General features: G+C 41.4%; 1 protein-coding gene and 1 long non-coding RNA gene across 3 annotated transcripts in view; one reads left to right on the forward strand and one right to left on the reverse strand.

The window, feature by feature from the left end:
• The window catches only part of NBAS (NBAS subunit of NRZ tethering complex), a 405,988-nt gene that overhangs the window by 375,844 nt on the left and 9,769 nt on the right, over positions 1-20,375 (reverse strand). The gene's annotated exons all lie outside the window — the stretch shown is intronic.
• LOC103876743 lies at positions 19-11,884 on the forward strand. 2 transcript variants are annotated; one of them, XR_001893889.2, is made up of 4 exons: positions 19-94; positions 783-808; positions 3,678-3,811; positions 11,799-11,884. It is a non-coding gene; the product is annotated as an uncharacterized LOC103876743 (long non-coding RNA). The 2 variants fall into 2 exon arrangements; XR_001893885.3 differs by lacking the exon at positions 19-94 and having other exon boundaries at positions 215-808.

Below are 20,375 nucleotides of genomic sequence, written 5' to 3' on the forward strand. Positions count from 1 at the left end.
TGACCGCGGCAAGGAAATGCTAGGTTAACCCTTTTATGAGTAGGAAGGACAGGGACTATTGCTTGTCTTGGGAACGACTTGTGTCCCGGTCCTGGTGCGTTCCTTGTTAATTAATCTACGTGAGATCAGCCTAGTCACTGAGCCTGTCTTATCAAGTCAGTTTCTATAAAACAGAAACGGTAAAGGTACCCCACTGAAATGCTAATGTTCATTTGTGTATTCTTTGCCAAGCACGTAGAGAGAGTTCAAACAGTGGTTTTAAAATAAGCCACCAAAGTTATCCAATGCAGGGGATCAAGCCAATGAAAGGTAACAGAGGAAGGATGCTACAGGCGCTCAGAAAAGGCAATGAAGGCCAGAGTCTGCAGGGATTTCCTGGAGGACGTGGAGCTTGTCCCTAGGTCTTTAACAACTGGCAGAATGTTAATCCACTGGAGAAGCATTTCAAGTAGGGGAAAATGGGATGAGCAGAGACAGAGGCAAAAGTACAGGGTTGAAAGAACTCTTTCAACGTGTCGCGAGTGAGCGACGACTTTCTGGGTGTGGGAGTAAAAGAATTTACCAAGACAGTAGTAGATAAAAAAAGACAGATTAAAGAAAGTATGAAAGTTCGTTGCCAGGGAACAGCGGGCAGAATCAGCAGAGGAGGAGCTCATTGCTAGGAAACAAAGGCTTGTTGAGAATTTTATAGACTGGAACTTGGAGTGATTGATAACACCAAGTTAGCAGGGAGTTAACTTGCTTTTTTTTCCTTTTTTTTTTTTTTTTTTTGTCAACCGAAGTGTTTGATAAATAGAGGCGTTTGAAGGTAAGCAGGAAGTTTGTGAGTTAAGTACGTTATCTGGTTAGAAGAGCCATATGTCTTGGGCCATAAAGAAAAGTAGACCTATGGCTTATTTGTTTCTTCCTTTTGTTTATATGTTTTGGACCATGAAGAAAGGCAGATGTATAGCTTATGCTTACTTGCCTTATCTCTTTGTTTTTTCCTGCTCCCACTAGCCTGCCTTTTTTTTTTTTTTTTTCTTTTCCTAATTAGTACTCAACAAGACAGGTGAATAGAACCCAAGTTGAGAAAGGGTGTAGGGGCAATAAAGTTTAAATAATAGGTTGAGAACCTGCATGGAGGGAGCGAAAAGGTCAACCCCATTTGTTCATTCATTCATTCATTCCACAAATACCTCTTTGTGGACAGTTATAAGCAGAGCCTATTGTAACATGAATGAATATATACTGTACAAAGTATTACACTGTTTCACATCAAAAGAAACAAATATTGAATATCCCTTGAGATAATTATATTTCATAATATCCATCAAGATGCATTAGGCCGTGATGCAATTAAAAGCCTCTGCTGGGAAGCCTCTAACCAGCTCCCATTTCTCTCAAAGTTTAATGACCTCAAAGCCCTACATCATCTGCCTGCTCCCCTAAATCTCAGAGCTCATTTCCTGCTCCCCCTACTACCTTCAACCACACTGGCTCTAATTCTGAACACACCAGACACATATCAACTTTAGGAGTTCTGCAAAGCCTGTCCTCTCCACTTGGAAGGCTTTCTACCAGATGTTTACCCAGTTCCTGCCTTATCTCCTTCAAGTTTTTGCAAAAATGTCATCTTCTCTCTGAAGCCTACCTTGACTGCTCATTTTTAAATTTTGCAATGACCTTTCTCCAACTCCAGCTTTCCAGAGCTGCTCAATTATTTTTTCCATTACACTTCTCATCATTTAAACTGCTATACAATGTATTTGCTTATTATCTGTCTCCATTCACTAAAAGGTAAGCCATGCCAGGTGCTCTATGTATATACATACAAATGCTATGTCCATCCCTGCTATATCCCCAGAATTTATAACAGTGCCTGGCATAGAGCAGAGGACAAAATATATATTATTTGTTGAATAAATGACAGACTTCCCAGAAAACCTCTTTTACACATTGTCTCCCCATAGTATTTCTCTGCACAGCAGCTGTGCCTTTCAATCAAACCCCTCATTGTGAACACCAGACATGTCTTCTCCCTACCCCTCAAGGCTGACAAATTATACACCTCCAGGGAGCCCTGCCCACATTGCATGCGGTAGAACATGAAGAGGTAGGAACACCATGCATGTGATGTGAGGGCTGGTTGCGGGAGTCCTCCAGTACGTCAGTACAACCCCTACCTATTTCTCCACACCAAGTTTCCTTGGCTCTTTACTCCTCTTCCCTATCTCATCCTTTCTCAGGTAGATATTGGGGTTGCTTTCTGTTTCATCACTCTCTTCACCACTTTCACTCAATCTGTACAATCACGGCCAGAAGGTAGCTGGTCAAACTGGCAAAGGATGCTTCCTTCTTAGCTGGTGTGCAAAGGGGACCACTGCAAATACACTATAAAGATTTTATATCTTTTACCATCATCACACTATTGTTGTTTGTTTGGTTTTGTTTTTGAAACAGGGTCTCACTCTTTCACCGAGACTGGAATGCAATGGCACAAAGAGAGCTCACTGAAACCTCCACTTCCTGGGCTCAAGCAATCCTCCCACCTCAGCCTCCTGAGTTGCTGGGACCACAGATGCTTGCCACCATGCTGGGCTAACTTTATTATTTTTTGTAGAGATGGGGGGTTTCAGACTCCTGGGCTCAAGTGATCTGCCTCGGCCTCCCAAAGTGCATGGTGGGCACACACCACCATGCCCAGCTTCACACTATGTTAATTGTTTTATCCATCCTCATCCATACCCCACTTACCATAGCATGTGCAATAGGACAGAAAACATAAAGTCATGCCTGGCAGAGAGCTTCTACTCTGAAGAAACAACAACCGAAGTTTCACAGGATGAATCTATGCTATTTGGAGAGGGAGTATACATTTAACTTGCAGCAATCCCTGAAAGAAAAATTCTACTAGCAGAGATGCTCTGAGCGGATGAGTGGGTTGTTAAACCTTCAGCACCACTAGTTAAAATCCAGAAGAGTTCCTGGAAGGGGAGAAATGTGAGGTGACCAATAAAAGGGAAGAAGGTGGCAAGAATGTGTATGTCACGAGAACTCCAAATGTTTAATATCAGATACAGGTTGGAAAAGAAAAGGCAAAGAACTGATCAAGTTCAACTGAATCAAAGGAATAGGATGACTTAAAACAGATTGAGTGGCTGAAGACAAATTGCTACTTGGTCTTATTTACAGTGACTGGATAGCAAATTGTCCAAACTGGGATACTTTTGAAAATAAAAAGCCATGATTTTAATAGTTATGCTAGGACAAGGCATGAAACAGGACTGTTGTGGGCAAATTGAGAGATTGCCACACTAATCCTAAACAGGAGAGTGGGTAATTGAATGAAGAGGTGGTGAGCATTTCATAAGGATAGCAAGACTCTTCTGTTTGTCATTATTCTCTTCTCCTTTCCTCCCTCATGCTTGTAGTGACACTGGTCATTTTTGTCTGCACAGGCCCTTTGCTTCCTTTGGAGACTGCTCTAACTGCTCTTTGTTCACTCAAGTCAGATAATTCCTAGTGGGACCGCCAATCTCCGAACTCTGCCCAGTTGACCCAAAGAACTCCATTCTTGTTACTTTGGGATTTTTTTTTTTAAAAAAAGATGGAAATGGAGGAAAAGGCTCCTTGCCTTTTTGGGTCACAGATTTAAAGAATATTGGGGTTATTAGCATCCATCTTATTCACTACAGAGAGAAAGCCTGTCTGCACAGTGAGAGAATGAAACCAATACATTGAAAAAAACAGAGAAGAGAAAGAGGTAGAGACTTCATCTGATACAAGCACGCCTGAAACAAGAGATACCTGTATGATTCCATCTTCCCAAGTAAGTGATCTAATTCATTCTCTTTTATGCTTCAACTAGTTTGAGTTTCTAGGCATCAAAACCACTCCTCTCTTGGTGTTTCTACTAGTGGATTTTGAAGATTTACCTCATTTATTTATGTATTTATTTAAGGCAGGCTCATGCTCTGTCACCCAGGCTGGAGTGCAGTGGTGCAAACACAGCTCACTCTAGCCTTGACTTCCTGGATGCAAGTGATCCTCCTGCCTCAGCCTCCCAAATAGCTGGGACTACATGCATGTGTCACCACACCCAGCTAAAGATTTAACGAATTTAGAATCTGTATGTCATGTATGGATCTCTGCAATGTTGCTTCTGAATTGACAGGTCGGTGTTCTTAGTTAATAATTGATAGTGTTCATGGCTTACTGAGCTCTTCCGTCCTCACAGCCGCTGCTGAGACTGACAGACTCAGAAAACAGAGTCGATCTCTATTTCACAAATAAGAATATCAAAGCTTAGAGAAATCCAAGATCATAACAGAGCTAAAATTCAAACAAGATCCTCAGGTCTTGATCCTGTGCTTTTTCTTTAAACTACCACATGTCACCGATAACTGCATGGAAAAGGATTATTAAAAAACACAGATGGAGCACTTAGATGGTTGAAAGTGAAAATAAACAGTTATGGATGACCAGGAGTACTAACATGTGGAACTGGGGTATTATCAACCTGTCAACCTGTCAAAATTAAATACATTATATGTAAGAGTGATCATCTAATCAACTCCTTAATTTAGTTGAGAAAGTCCATCTCTGGTTCAAAATATTTGAAATCATGAATAAGTCTTTTTTTTTCTTTTAAATGTTTGGAGAGAAAGAGTCTTGCTATGTTGCCCAGACTGGTCTTGAACTCCTGGCCTCAAGTGAGCCTCACACCTCTCAGCCTCCCAAAGTGCTGATATTGCAGGTGTGAGCCACTGCACCCAGCCTCTTTTCTCTCTCTCTTCTTTTTTATGAATAAATCATTCTGAAAAGAAAAATTATGTTTTCCAAATAACCAACGTAAATGGTAACTGTAAACTGCTTAAGGAAATAAGATCAATAAAATCTGAGACAGTTTCAAAATACGCATCGTCATCATTATCATCATCACTATGTTTTGTGTACCTACCCTGCTTCAAGCACTGTACCAGGTACTTTATTATACCTTACCTCTACTCTTCTCTACAATGCTGTAAGGAAAGTGTTAATATCTGTATCTACAAGTAGATATAGATGTACTTTAGTAAACTGAGGCTCTAAATCATTGTGACCCAACCAAGGTCACATGCTGGTAATGGTAAAGCCACAAATGAAATAGTTTTTGTCTAACAGAGAAGGTACTATGATTTAAAGAGTAGTGATCTGATGATGATATAAGCCTTTGATGAAAAGGAAAAAAATTTAGAAAAATTTTCCTATTTCTTCCTAGCCTCATAGCATATCAAGTGTGCTTCAACTGAACTGAATATAATCCTCATTCACTTTGCTGATGACCACAGACATTCTATCTTAGAATTAGACAAAAATTACTTAACATCATCTCACATGAAGGAATCATTTTTTGGCCAGGCATGGTGGCTCACGCTTGTAATCCCAGCACTGTAGCAGACCGAGGCAGGCAGATTACCTGAGGTCAGGAGTTCGAGACCAGCCTGGCCAACATGGTGAAACCCCATCTCTACTAAAAAAAAAATACAAAATTAGCCAGACGTGGTGGCACATGTCTGCAATCCCAGCTATTCGGGAGGCTGAGGCAGGAGAATTGCTTGAGCCTGGGAGACAGAGGTTGCAGTGAGCCGAGATCATGCCACTGCACTCCAGCCTGGCTGACAGAGCAAGACTCTGTCTCAAAGAAAAAAAAAAAAAAAAGGAATCATTTCTCTTCTCTTAACTCGTCAATGTATAGTTGTCATTAGCTCACAGATTCATTTAGTAGGAGCTCAGCCTTTTAGCTCCTATCAGTTAAAAAGTCCATTAAGCTAAAAGCCATTAATGATTCAGCATTTAACCCTTTTATGTTTTTCAATATTAGAGACAAAAGAGATTAGATCATCATATGAAGTTGTTTCTATTTTAAAGTTGAAATTGCATAGTAGAATTGAATTTGGGCATTTAAACACTACCTGTTAGAGGTGTCATACATCTGTATGTGATTGGATGGTGCACTAGCTCTTTATGAAGAATATAAATTTTAATCATAATATAAAATAACACTGAGAGCAATTCAAGAAATTTTATTTCCTCTAGAAAGCCTGCAGAATCCCAGTCAATCCTTTCACAAATATTCTAGGACTTTTATAATATATCTTGGCAGCCAAAATAGATATAAAGCTCATGCATGGTTTTAGCAAAGAAAGAATCTCCAGCCCCTTACTGAAATCTCATTTACACTCATTAGCAATGCAATTCAAACAGACCATTTTCTCCCCCCATTTTTCTCACTTACAAATTATACAGAATATCAAACTGGGAAATATGCCCTACCAGAGCGCATACAGTAACAAATGCAAAAATCAGCAGCAAGTAAGTGCAAGAAGTGGGCTAATACATTGGTAAAAATACATTGGTAGGCTGGGCATGGTGGCTCATGTAATCCCAGCTGTAATCCCAGCACTTTGGGAGGCCAAGGCGGGCAGATCACCTGAGTCAGGAGTTCAAGACCAGCCTGCCCAACATGGCGAAACCCCATCCCTACTAAAAATACAAAAATTAGCCAGGTGTGTTGGCGGGTGCATGTAATCCCAGCTACTTGGGAAGCTAAGACAGGAGAATTGCTTGAACCCAGGAGGTGGAGGTTGCATTGAGCCGAGATTGCACCACTGCACTCCAACCTTGGTGACAAGAGCGAAACTCCATCTCATAAAAAGAAAAAAATACATTGGTAAATTGATCAATTATTGACTTAAAAGTAAAAATAGCTTTTTAGTTTTATTTGGTTTAAAAGCAAAGGTAAACTATCTGTAATATACTTTGAAGTGCGTCAGAAGTGCATCAGAAAATAGATGGATTAATGGATAGGTGGAAGATAAATAAACAAATGGAAAGATGTGATAAAGCAAGTATAGTAAAATACTAATGATATCTCATTGGTGGGTACATGGGTGTTCATGGTAAAATTCTTTCAACTATGCTATATGTGAAAACTTTCATAATAACATATTGGGGGAAAAAGGTAAATTTACAATTTTAAAAAGCACAAACAAGGGATAGAAAGAATTACAACATATATCTTCCAAAACATAAAATAGAATAAAGGACATTAAGAAAACTGTCAATTTGAGACAGGGAAGGACAGAATAAATAAACAAATATAAACCACGATAAAGAGAAATTTCTCCCATTGGAATAAGGTGATGCAATAATCATTAAGCTAATACAACACTCACATATCCATCCATGTATACCCCTCCCATACACACACTTCTCTCTTCCAACCTCCCCTTTTCTTATAAAGAGTAATTTCAGAAGTTTAGAGTATAACTTTCCCCCACTCCCTTCATTTGTTTGAATCACTTATGGAAAGTTCTGTCCTAACCTGGGCAACATAGCTAGACTCTGTCTCTTAAAAAATTGTTTTAATTAGCCAGAAATTTGCCAGATGTGGTGGCTCACACCTGTAGTCCCAGCTACTTGGGAGGCTGACATGAGAGGATCGCTTGAGCCCAGGAGGTTGAGGCTGCTATGAGCTATGATCATGTCACTACACTCCAGCCTGGTTGACAAAGACCACAGCTCTAAAAAAAAAAAAAAAAAGAAAGAAAGAAAAGAAAAGAAAAGAGAAAATTCTCAGTTTTTACCTATTCACATGTCACCTGTACACCATTCACTTTAGACAGATAATGGGATATTGTATCCTCTGTACATCTCAGCCTCCCTCACACTTTATACCTCATTGTCTTTCTGTTTTGTATCAGTGTAATTTCTTCTGATCTCAGTTCCAATGCACACACTCACTTTTAAGCTTTCTCTGCTTAATCTTTCCATCAAGTTTTTTAACATCAATTATTATATTTTTTATTTCTAGAAGTTATTTCTTTAAAACTCAAGGCTGCCGGTCATTTTGTTACTTTCTTTTTCTCTCTGTTAAGTCCTACTTTTAGGAACACATCAAACATAATTAATATTCTCTACCTGATATTTCTAATACCTGAAGCCTTCGAGTATCTATTTTTTTTCTGCTGACTCTTGCTCATGGTGGCTTCTTTCTTTATGGGGTGTGTGTATATGTGCGTGTGTGTGTGTGTGTGTGTGTGTCTGTGTGTGTCTTATTGTTTGCTCAGATGCTCTGGAATTTGAGTTCTGAGGATTCTTTGAGGCCTCAGATGGAGGGTGCCTTCACCCTGAAAAGACTTGCCTTCATTTCTGCAAAGCACCCGGAAGACTTGGGTCCAATTTACATTAAAGTTTGTTTGTTTCACATGATACAAATAGTGTAAATTCAGGCTTCAAACTTACAAGAGTGTCAGGCTGTGGCAACAAATTCTTAAAGGAGACTTTTATATCCACTCAGATTCCAGGCTGAAAAGACAAATTTATTTGCTCTCTGCCTCATTTGTATGGGATTGAAAAAAATTGTAGCTCTTCATGGGTGCTAACTTTATTTAGAGTGACCAGAGCTCTCACTCCCATTACACGAGCCCAAGCCTCCCCATCCCACTTCCACTATTTTTGCCCTGCAATCAAAGCTCTGGACATCCAGATCCATAAAGATCCCTAAAGCGTCAGTTCTCCCTTCTTCCATGGATTCCCATACCTGTTGCTAGGACTCAGATATCTTCTACTTTCTTACAAACTCATTCATTCATTTTAAAAATTGTGTTTTTATTTCTATACTAGCTAGCACTCTTGTTTGTGGGAGTCTTTTAGGATGTCTTCTCTGACAAACTGACTAAATGAAACCCTCTGAACTTAGCAGAGGGAAACAAAAAGGGGGAAGGCATTCCCCACTGCTTTGATACAAACAGCCATGCAGCTCACAGACAGCACAGACCCTGGACAGCAGATCAGCAACGGCTCCCCAGGGAAGTGATCGGCAGAGTAATGGACCTTTTTGCCAACATGTACCAGATATCTCTGGGACTCCCCAGAAATATTTGGTAGAGGATTTCACAAATGACTGAGGGTGTTCTGTCATCAACTAGGAGCAAGACTAGTGAAATTATGAAATTTGCTATTACGATAATTACCATTCGTGACCACAGATGGCAAGGCTAGGGAGTCTCAAATAACACCAATAATACAAAAATTCAAAAGGCAACTACAAAACCAAAACACTGTAATTCTTTGTGGACAGGGCCAATGGCTTTTTAATCTCTGTAAACCCAGCCTGAAAGCAGGCCCTGAGAAAATATGTATTGACTACATGAATTATACATGGTTATGTTGATGCTATTATAGATTAACCTTTTTTTGCTTAAAAGGGAGATTGTAATGACGTATTTTTTCCAGCAAAGTAATATAGGCTCAGAAAATATTTCTCTCAATAAACGGACCATTCATGAGCCATAATTTTTTTTTCTACCATTGTAGTGGATTTTGGTTAAGTTCTTCAGTTTATCTTTTAGTTTCCTCTAATTAAAAACTACAATGGAAATATTAACCAAAAGAGCAAAACTTCAATGAAGCTAACAAGTAATTAATATGTATTTTGATAGGGCAAAGTACCAACTCAAAATGTAGAAGTTATTAAAGCATCAGGGTCAGACACCTTCAGCTATGTGGAAAAACTAAATTAAACACCAAGGATTAAAAACCATTTGAGGAAGAATTATTAAATGTCTCTCAATGTTAATGGCTTTAGCTCTTCCATGCAATTTCATGCAAACTGTTTCCTATTGAAGTCCTTATCATTTTAGGTTTCTCTTTAGATAAAAAATGTATACCTAATGTTAAACTTTTAAAGTTTTTAAGTTTAAATTGTTATAGTCTGATACAGATATGAGATAAATGATTTTTAAAAGAAACTTTGCAACCCAATTAAGTCCTGAAAGGATTAACTAAAATAAAGATTGAAAGCATTTAAAAGAAAGATTGTAGGCAAAAATCTTTACCAAACTGAAGTTACCAAGTAAGAAAATAGCATGTTAAAGTCAAATGTATCCCTATGCTAAAAATTGCTCTAGAATTTACACTGAACCTAACAGATAAAACAAGTTTTGCAGTCAGGGCACATTAATAGAATGTCATTTCTTCCACTTTTCACAGATCTTGACTTCTACGGTCTTCCACCTCCTTCTCTTACCTCTGGGATAGACTCTAATGTTAGAGAGAACTTGTTTTGAATAATAGTTCTGTTACTGACTGGTTCTATAGCCTTACAGGAGTTATTTAATCTATTCGTATCTTGGTTTCCCAATGGGAAACCATTAGGAATGGTTTGGGGAATATAAACTAAAGCATGATTCTCAACCAAAATCTAGCCAGGCTCCTCTGAGCCCTCTTATCTGCCAGGCCTCAACCTTGGCCTATGAAAACCACAAACTCTCAGTATAAACAATTTCATCCACTCTCTTCCCCTCCCCATTTAAAGACTTAAGCAAACACTAACAGTTACCAACAGCTCAGAGCCACAGCCACCTCAGGTGACTCTAGCTATCCTTAAAGGGCCTGACTGAGAAAGTGCAAGGCTACTAAAAGAATTTACTGTTTGTTCAAGCCAACACCTGACCACAGGCCCCTGACCACCCTTTCTTAGAGCATTTACTAAATTTTACTCAATGCACGATTTACAATTTTGAATCCTTCCTCTGTCCCTTTGAGATGTACATCTTTCTCCAACAACTCAGGAGTGAAAGCCATTCCTTTGAAATGTAATCATCAGGAATGACAGGACCTCTGTCTCTAGTCTCTGGGAGAATACAACTCTAAGTTTGATTAATTGCCAGCTAACATATGCAGTTGACTTAATGGGCATTTACACTGACCAACCTTTCTAATTTTTCACTTCTCTGACTCTGCTCAAGCTCCAGCAGCCTCCCCCAGCCACCTCCCAAGTTGAGTTGAGTTTATGCTGGACACTCTTCCCTATTGCAATAGTATATTACTGATTAAAATCTGTCCTTACCACTTTAACATTCATCTCTTTAACAGTTCAAGAAGTAGGAAATAAAATGACATCTGAGAATAAAGCCATGAAATCAAAATGATCATGTTGGTGAACCTTAAAACAATAATATTCTAAAATAAGCTTTCTATGTGCATCATCCAAGTAGACCCACCTGCATTAGAATTGCCCACCTAGGGAATTTGTTTAAATGCCCACTCCTGGGCTCCACCTCACATTGGGGAGACCAAAATTCCTGAGTGCTAGAACCTTGAAATATGCACTGGGGAAAGAACTTCCCGGAGTAATTCTTTTTTATTTTATTTTATTTTATTTTTAGAGAGAGTCTCACTTGTTGCACAGGCTGGAGTGCAGTGGCACAATCTTGGCTTACTGCAACCTCCACCTCCCAGGTCAAAGCAGTCCTCCCTCCTCAGCCTTCTGAGTAGCTGGAACTACAGGCATACACCACCAGACCCGGCTAATTTTTTTCATATTTTTTAGCAGAAACGGGGTTTTGCCATGTTGGCCAGGCTGGTCTCGAACTCCTGGCCTCAAGTGATCCACCTGGTGTGAACCACCATGCCCAGCCTCCCTGGAGTAATTCTAAGCTTCTCGCATTTGAGAATCACTGATATAAACCATTAAATATAAATGTGCTGCTGAAAATGCATTCCAAACAAGGGGTTAAGACATAGCTCATATTCTGTCTACTTTAGCATGTATTAAGCAAGATGGGAAACTGAGGGCTAACCTGATTAAGCCTGCCTAATTTAACCTGCCTTGCTTGCTTTTAATTGCTTACATCTAGTTAATCTTAAAATTCCCACTAGCAAGTCATAGTAGTCAAACAATACAAAACTAAACTTCCACTAGCCTCCTTATAGATAATGACTCTGACAGTGGGTCACCGTAGTAATGAGTGCTTAATGTTGTTTTGCAGCTAGCAGGCAGTTCTTGTTGAGTTCAAGCAAGTTGAGACCATCAACCCTTCAACTGAGCCTGCATGGGTGCGTAAAGCGTGACCTTTTGATATCAAAGGGCCAAAACCTACACCCTTCTTTCATGCTAATTCAACCATTTTCTGAACATGCATCCTATGAAGAGCGATGTAGCTCAATTATGCTTGCGCAGAAACCTTGATTACCTCCCTTTCCCACCTGCCAATCACCTTTACCCATACTTCACACCATCCTGCTTTCTATCCCCATAATTACCCCAAGCCCTGTTTTCAGGGAGGTGGATTTACGATTTGTTCTCCTTCTCCTTGCTCAGCAGCCTTGTGAGCAATCTCACAAAATAAAATCTTTTCTCTTTTGCAAAACCCACAGTCACAATGATTGGCTTGCTTTCCATGGGCCAAATGAACCCGGTTTGATATCAGATGTCACATGTAAAAATTGGGGGTGGAGTGGGGTGTGGAGGGAGCAGGTATAGAATTTCATCAATTTGCAGTCAGTAAAAAGAAAGGGAGTCTAGGCTGAGGACAAGTATTCCAATCTTTCTATGCGGGCGGGGATGTATTAGTCAGGGTTCTCTAGAGGGACAGAATAGTATAGATAGATAAAGGAGTTTATTAAGTATTAACTCACATGATCACAAGGTCCCACAATAGGCTGTCTGCAAGCTTGAGGAGAAAGGAAGCCAGTCCGAGTCTCAAAACTGAGGAACTTGGAGTCTGATGTTCGAGAACAGGAAGCATCCAGCACAGGAGAAAGATGTAAGCTAGGAGGCTAGGCCAGTCTTTTCACATTTTTCTGCCTGCTTTATATTCACTGGCAGCCGGTTAGATGGTGCACACCAGATTAAGGGTGGGTCTGCCTTCCCCAGCCCACTGACTCAAATGTTAATCTCCTTTGGCAACACTCTCAGAGACACACCTAGGACCAATACTTTGCATCCTTCAATCCAATCAAGTTGACACTCAGTATCAACCACCACAGGGAGATAGTCACTTTTGGTGGATAAACACGTGGAGCTTATGTCTCCTCCCCTTGAATCCGAACTGGGCCTGTGAGCAAAAGCTTCTGCTTTTTAGCCCAGGCTTTAAGAAGGCCTGTCAGCTTCAGTTTCCTCCATTTTGGATTCCTGAGCTACTGTGAAGGAAGGAAGGCCAGGCCACTGTATGTGAGAGGTAGGCCAGATGGAGAGGCCTTGGAGGAAGGGGTAGCACGGGGTACTCCCCACATCCCCCCAGCAGCAGCCCCAGCCTCCTTAAAGCCCTCACAGAGGGCAGTCCGGGAAGCTGCACTGAAAACATGTCATCCTCCTCCTAAAAATGTGTTTCCCTTTGGACGTTAGTACCATTGTTTATGCCTCGCTATTAACATGCTTGAACATATAGCAAATGTGCTTTGCCCAGATCACTTTTTTGGAGGAAACTTTTCAGCAGCACATTTATGATTTATTAGTTAAACTAGTGTTCCTCAAACTTTACTGTAGATAAGAATCATGGAATAAAAATAAATTCCCAAGCCCCCACTTCCCCAGTGGACTGAACAAATCTATCTCCCTTGGCTAAGGAGACCCCAGAAAAACTTTAAAAACTTTCCTGGCCAGGCGTGGTCGTTCACGCCTGTAACCCCAGCACTTTGGGAGGCCAAGGCAGGTGGATCACCTGAGGTCAGGAGTTTGAAACCAGCCTGGCCAACATGGTGAAACCCCTTCTCTACTAAATATACAAGAATTAGCTGGGCATGGTGGCAGGTGCCTGTAATTCCAGCTACTAGGGAGGCTGAGGCAGGGAGAATTGCTTGAACCCAGGAGGTGGAGGTTGCAGTGAGCTGAGAGCATGACACTACACTCCCGCCTGGGTGACAGAGTGAGACTCCATCTCAAAAAAGATAAATAAATAAATAATGTTTCCTGGTCAAGACAAGGTAGGAGGTTGGTCATGCCTCAGTACACCCTCTTCCTCACTAACCACTACTAGACTTAAGAGTTAAACAGAAACCAGCCCTGGAAAGCAAAGAACAGAAAACTTCTCCACTGACATCAACTTCAACCAGTTGCTTGGTGTCTCAGCCAGAACCCCCTCCCTTTTCAAGATTTTGACATGACAGCTGACCAAAGCACCCCTTCCATTGAAGGAATGACTGTCCACCATGGAATGGTTCTGGCCAGTTTACACAGACTGTGCACAAAGCACCTTCATGTCCTACATTTCCTTTTGACATATGGAGTCTAATATTACTGCATTTTAATGATACATCTCCACAGCAAAGTCAAACATGGGATGTATGTAACATATATGTTTGCTTATCACACTCATGTGTGACCCCCCTTTCATTAATATTCCTAACTCCTATAACCTTTTAAATATGTATGTTCAGCCAACCCATTTAGCATAAAACTCCTGTCTACCCTTCCTCCCTCAAAGTTCCAGCTTTTTTTTTTTTTCGAGATGAGGTCTCGCTCTGTCACCCAGACTGGAGTGCAGTGGCACCGTCATGGTTCACTGCAGCCTCGACCTCCTGAGCTCAACTGATTCTCCTGAGTAGCTGGGACTACAGACACACACCATCACGCCAAGCTAATTTTTGTGGGTTGTTTTGGTAGAGACAAGGTCTCACCATGTTGCCCGTGCTGAACAAATTCGTGGGCTCATGCAATCTACGTGCGTTGGCCTCCCAAAGTGCTGGGACTACAGGCATGAGCCACCGTACCCAGCCTAGAGGGCAGGCTTTGATCTCAGCCAGAGGCTCCACTTCCCGGCCTGGAGGTTGCAACCAATCATAAGAAATAAAGTTTTCCTTTCCAAATTTATAGATCCTAAGACTTTAAGTGGACATAATTAATTTAAGCCAGTTCCAAGGGCCTGATTGCCCTTGCACACTGACTGAAAGGGAAGTCCCTGTCTCTCTAGGGCTAAATTTTGGACTGGGAGACACAAACTGTGTGGACACCACTGTCACTGCAGTCTTCCAGTTCTAGTGTGCTAGTACCCACAGCTAAGAGAGAAAGTTTCTCTCTTTCTCCTGATCAAAATCATTCCCTTCACCCATCTTAATTCCTTCTTTCTTCTCTGAAGCTGGGCTTAATCTTGGGCATCCTTGTGCAGGTTCCCTCTTTACTGGCAATATCCCTTCAGCCTGTGACCACACTCAGGTTTCTCTAATGATTAAAAAAACTGGCCAGGCATGATGCCTCATGTCTGTAATCCCAGCACTTTTGAAGGCCAAGGCTGGTGGATCGTTGAGCCCAGGAGTTCAAGACCAGCCTAGGCAACATAGCAAAACCCCATCTCTACAAAAAAAACACACAAAAACATTAGCTGGGTGTAGTGGCATGTACCTGTGATTCCAGATACATGGGACGCTGAGGTAGGAGGATCACTTGAACCCAGGAGGTAAAGACTGCAGGCATCTAAGATCGTGCCACTGTACTCCAGCCTGGGCAACAGAGCAAGACTGTCTTAAAAATAAAAAATAAAAAAATGAAGCCATCCCTTGACCCCCACATCCATCCTGTATTTCCATCTAGGTTATTTTCACCTCATCCAAACTTCTTACAACAGGAGTCTCTGCTCACTAGAAGTAGTCACTTCCCATTTAGCCCTTAACCTACTATAACCTGGGTTCTAATTGTGCCACTAATGTGTCCAGCATATAATGCTAATCAACCCATCAATTTCCAGAGTATCTATTCTCTTGGTTTCTGTAATAACAGACTCTTCGAATTGTCCTTATAGTTCTGACTTTATTTGCATCCTCTAGCGCCTTCTCCCTGTTCTCTGCACCACACTGCCCCCTAGTGCTGGGGTTCTCTACACCTTGTTACCACAACAGTGCTGCTCAGACCAGTGGCTCTGGCATCACGAGGAGCTTGTTAGGGATGTGGTATCTCAGGCCCATCCCAGACCTGCTGAGTCCATATCTGCATTTTAACAGAATCCCCAGGTAATGTTCATGCACAGCAAAGGGTGGGAAGCAGCTCCACCACTCAGTCCTCACTCCCTGCTCTTCTCTCTTCTGGGTGAACTCATCAATTCCCCGCGTCACTACCTATTTGTTAAGGTTTCTCAAATCTCTACCTTGACCCAAAGTACCTCCTCCAGATTTCAATCTCACATAGCAGACTACTTGCTGGCCATCATATTCACACCGAACTCAACAGACCCATGCCTACCAACCAGCTGCCCCTCCTGTAATCTACTTTTCCCAACTGATGCTAATGTCATTCACCCAGTTACCCATACTGAAATGTGGGCATTGCACTAACGCCTTTCTTCCTCTCATTACTCTCCCTTCACTCTCCCCCTCTACCCCCATTAAATTCAACAAGTCATCAAATCCTGGCATGTTCATGATATTTCTCTTACCTGTCCTCTCCTGCCTGACACACTTTCTTTGTCCTCATTCAAGTTTCAATTACATCTTATATATACTACTGCAATAATAGCCTCATAATGGTGCCTACACAGATCTATTCTTCACACAATCGCCAGGAAGAGTTTTATAAAATTGAAATATGATCATCTCACTGTCTTGCTTAATATCTGTCCCACCCACCATAGTGGTTCTCAAATCATAGTCCCTGGACCAGGAGTATTAGCATGGTACTCACGAGTTGCCTGGGAACCTGTGAGAAATGCAAATGATTTTTGCCCCAGACCTATTGAATCAGAAAGTCTGAGGAGGAGGTTTCTACATCCTGTTTTAACAAGCTCCAGGTGATTCTGATGCACACTGAAGGCTGAGGCCCACTGACCTCCCTGAGTAAACCAATATTGATCAGCAAACAAAGTTCCCTCTGATACAGCTCAGGTCCAAACTCTTTAGCATTATTTCTGTCTACTTTTCAATTTTGAACTCGACATGTGAGGAATGGAGGAATATTTTTTATTTCTATGTATGGTAGCCAATCTTCAAAATGACGCCCCTGCCCCATTCCCCAGCCTCCTAGTGTCCATGCACTTATGCAGTGCCTTCCACATTGAACAGGGCTGGCCTGTGTAACCAGCAGCATACTGTGGAAATGATGGTGTGAGACTTCAGAGGTTACAGCAACCTCTCTCTTGAATCAGTTGCTGGGGGTAGACACCTGCCATGAGCGACAACACTCAAGAACCCTATGGAGAGGTCCAGGTGGTGAAAAACTTCTGTCAGCCAGCACTAACTCGCCAGGCACATGAGGGAGCCTACTCACAAGTGGATCCTTCAGCCCTGGTTGACGTGTTGACTGCAGTCTCATGAGATATTCCAAGCCAGAACCATCCTAATAAGTCATTCCTGGATTTCTGACCCACAGAAATAATGTAAGATAATCAATATTTTTGTTTTAAGCCACGAAGTTCTAGTGTGGTTTGTAATGCAGCATGAGACGATTAATACATCAGGGTACACCATCCTGTGTCTTGCCACTGTGTAAGTCTCCATGCTGTCCCCTCTACCTGAAAAGCTTCCCCTCCTTTTTTCCCCCATAAGCCCCTCTTCATCTAATTAAATTCAGTCCACCTTTTAAGATTCATCTGAGATATTATCTTCTCCAAAATCCCTTCTCTGACACTTCCAGACTGGCTTAGCTGTCTACTCTGAGTTCCCATGATACTCTGAATATATCTCTACCACTGCATTTCTGCCTTGTGTAAATTATGTGTTTACATTTATCTCAGTTGAAAAACTTAGATTATCTAAAAACTTAGATTATCTTGAAAGCAAAAAATTGTGTCTTATTCATATTTGTCTTACTCATATCCCCAGCACTGTCATAGGCTTTGGCACCTAGGAGGCACTTCATCAGTTTTGTTAGGTGAACAGCAAATGAAGGAACTTTGTGAAGCTCTTAGAGATGCTTCATGGAAAGAATATAGTTCCTTGTTCACTCAGTATGTTTCCATTTCTTCCCAAGGCAGAAGTAGCTTCCAAATCAGGAGATTCAATATATCCACTTGTGGCAGATTGCGTTTTCCAAAGATGGCCATATGCTCTGACCCAGTATCCAATATATGGTACCGTTTGTCCCATAGCCAAGATTCCCAGGTCCAGGAATCAAGGGGCAGAGATGTGAATGGTGCCACTCACTATTACCTCTAATGAGCCACTAGCAAAATGTTCACTTCCAGTTCCTGTGACTTTACACTCTTCTGACCTAGATAGAGGTCTTAGCTCCAAAGGCAGGAATGTCTCCACCGGGAGACACAACAATGATTCCATTGAACTGGAAGTTAGATTGCCACCTGGTCACTTTGGCATTTGCATGCCTCTGAGTCAACAGGAAAAGAAAAGAATGACTGTGCTGGCTGGGGTGATTGATCCTGATCACCAAGGGAAAACTGAACTGCTTTTCCACAAGAGAGGTAAAGAAGAGTGTGTCTGGAATACAGGAAATTCCTTAGGGCATTCCTGCTATTACCATGCCTCCTGATTAAAGTCAATGGAAAACTACAACAACCCATTCCAGGCAAGACTAATGATCCAGACCCTTCGGAATAAAAGTTTTCATGAAACTTTTCATGAACCTTCAGAAAAAAAGGTTTCGTGAACAGCTGTGGTGCTTGCTTAGGGCAAATGGAATACAGAACAGATAGTGGGAAAAGGTACAGTAGTTATAAATACCGGATATGACCACATAACTAGTTATAGAAACAAGGACTGTAATTGCCATGAGTATTTCTTCCTTATTTTGTTATGAATATATTTGTGTGTTTATAATGTATACATGTATGTGTATATATGTATATGTGTGTTTATATGTGTATATGTGTGTATATATGTTTGTATATATGTATTTATGTGTATATACATTTGTTTTGCTATATGTATGTATATACATATATGGCAAATATCTTTATTTATGTATTTGGTAGAGACAGGGTCTCACTATGTTACCCAACCTGGTTTTGAACTGGGCTCAAGGGATCCATCTGCCTCGGCCTCCCAAGGTGCTGGGATTACAGACATGAGCCACTGTGCCTGGCTGCAAATATCTTTGTTTTCTTCCCTCCTATCCCCTCATGTAACATAAGATACACTCATTTTATATTATAGTATCTAAGTATTGTTAATTTTATATCTAAATATTGATATAAAAATAGAATGTCAAGGAGAATAAACATCATCCAACAGTTTTTACATCCTCTCCTGGGGAAGGAGCTAGTGTATTTTCCAGTGTACACAGGACAGTTGTATCATCTTAGGTGGAATTATGACCTTGTTATTGTGTTTATTTGGAGATTAAGTATGGTTTAAGGAGATGCGTATGGGTGCCAAGTTGACAAGGCGTGCATGTGTGATGTTTAATATTATGTATCAATATATGTGGGCTACGGTGCCCAGATATTTGGTCAAACATATTCTGGGGCCAGGCACGGAGGCTCGTACCTGTAATCCCAGCACTGTAGGAGGCCAAGGCAGGCAAATCACTTGAGGTCAGGAGTTGGAGACCAACCTGGCCAACGTGGTAAAAGCCTGTCTCTACTAAAAATACAAAAAATAGCCAGACATGGTGGCAGGCATCTGTAATCCTAGCTACTCAGGAGGCTGAGGTGAGATCACTTGAGTTCAGGAGGTCGAGGCTGCAGTGAGCCATGATCAGGCCACTGCACTCCAGCCTGGGTGACAGAATAAGATGCTGTCTCAATAAATAAATAAGTAACCAAATGAATGAATAGGTGGCCTTTGAGTAAAGTGGATTGCCCTCCATAATGTGGGTAGGCCTCGTTCGGTTAAAGGCCTTAGTAGAACGAAAGGCTGACCTCCCCCAACAAGAGGGAATTCTCTAGTAGATGGTCTTCGGGCTTCAACGGCAACATCAACTCTTCCTGGGTCTTCAGCCTGCCAGCCCACCCTATAGATTTTGGACTTGCTAGCCTTTTATAATCATGTGAGGCAATTTCTTAAAAAAAAAAAAAAAATCTCTTTCTATATACACACACATCCTATTGCTTCTGTTTCTCTGGAGAACTCTAACACATTACCTCACCAATTTATACCTTGTCCCATGTTTTCTTAAAATGTAATGCTGAGTCTGAGCACTATGGCTCGCACCTATAATCCCAGCACTTTCCAAGGCCAAGGCAGAAGAATTGCTTAACTCAGGAGTTCAAAACCAGCCTGGGCAACATAGTGAGACCTTGTCTCTAAAAAAAAAATAAAAAAATTAGCCAGGTACGGTGGTGCAAACCTGTAGTCCCAGCTACTTGGGAGGCTGAGGCAGGAGGACAGCTTGAGCCTGGGAGATCGCGACTGCCGTGCATCATGATTGCAGCACTGCACTCCAGCGTGGGAGACAGAGCAAGACCCTGTCTCAAAAAGAAAAAGAAAATGAAATGTTGACGCTCCTCCTTCAAGTGGTGGCATCTATGATCCCCCCCTTTGAATCTGAGCAACCTTGTCATTATCTTAATGGATAAAATGAGAAGGAAATGACACCACTTGACTTCTGAAGCTTGGTCATTGAAGGCCACACGGCCCTGGGGATGCTCACCTTTGGAATAAAGCCACGGCATTGTGGAAAAGCCCAGGCTGCAGCTGGCCAACAGTCCCAGCTGGGTCTCATCCCAGCTAGGATGAGCGTTAAC

This window comes from Papio anubis, chromosome 14 (assembly GCF_008728515.1).
Source record: "Papio anubis isolate 15944 chromosome 14, Panubis1.0, whole genome shotgun sequence".
NCBI classification, from domain to species: Eukaryota; Metazoa; Chordata; class Mammalia; order Primates; family Cercopithecidae; genus Papio; species Papio anubis.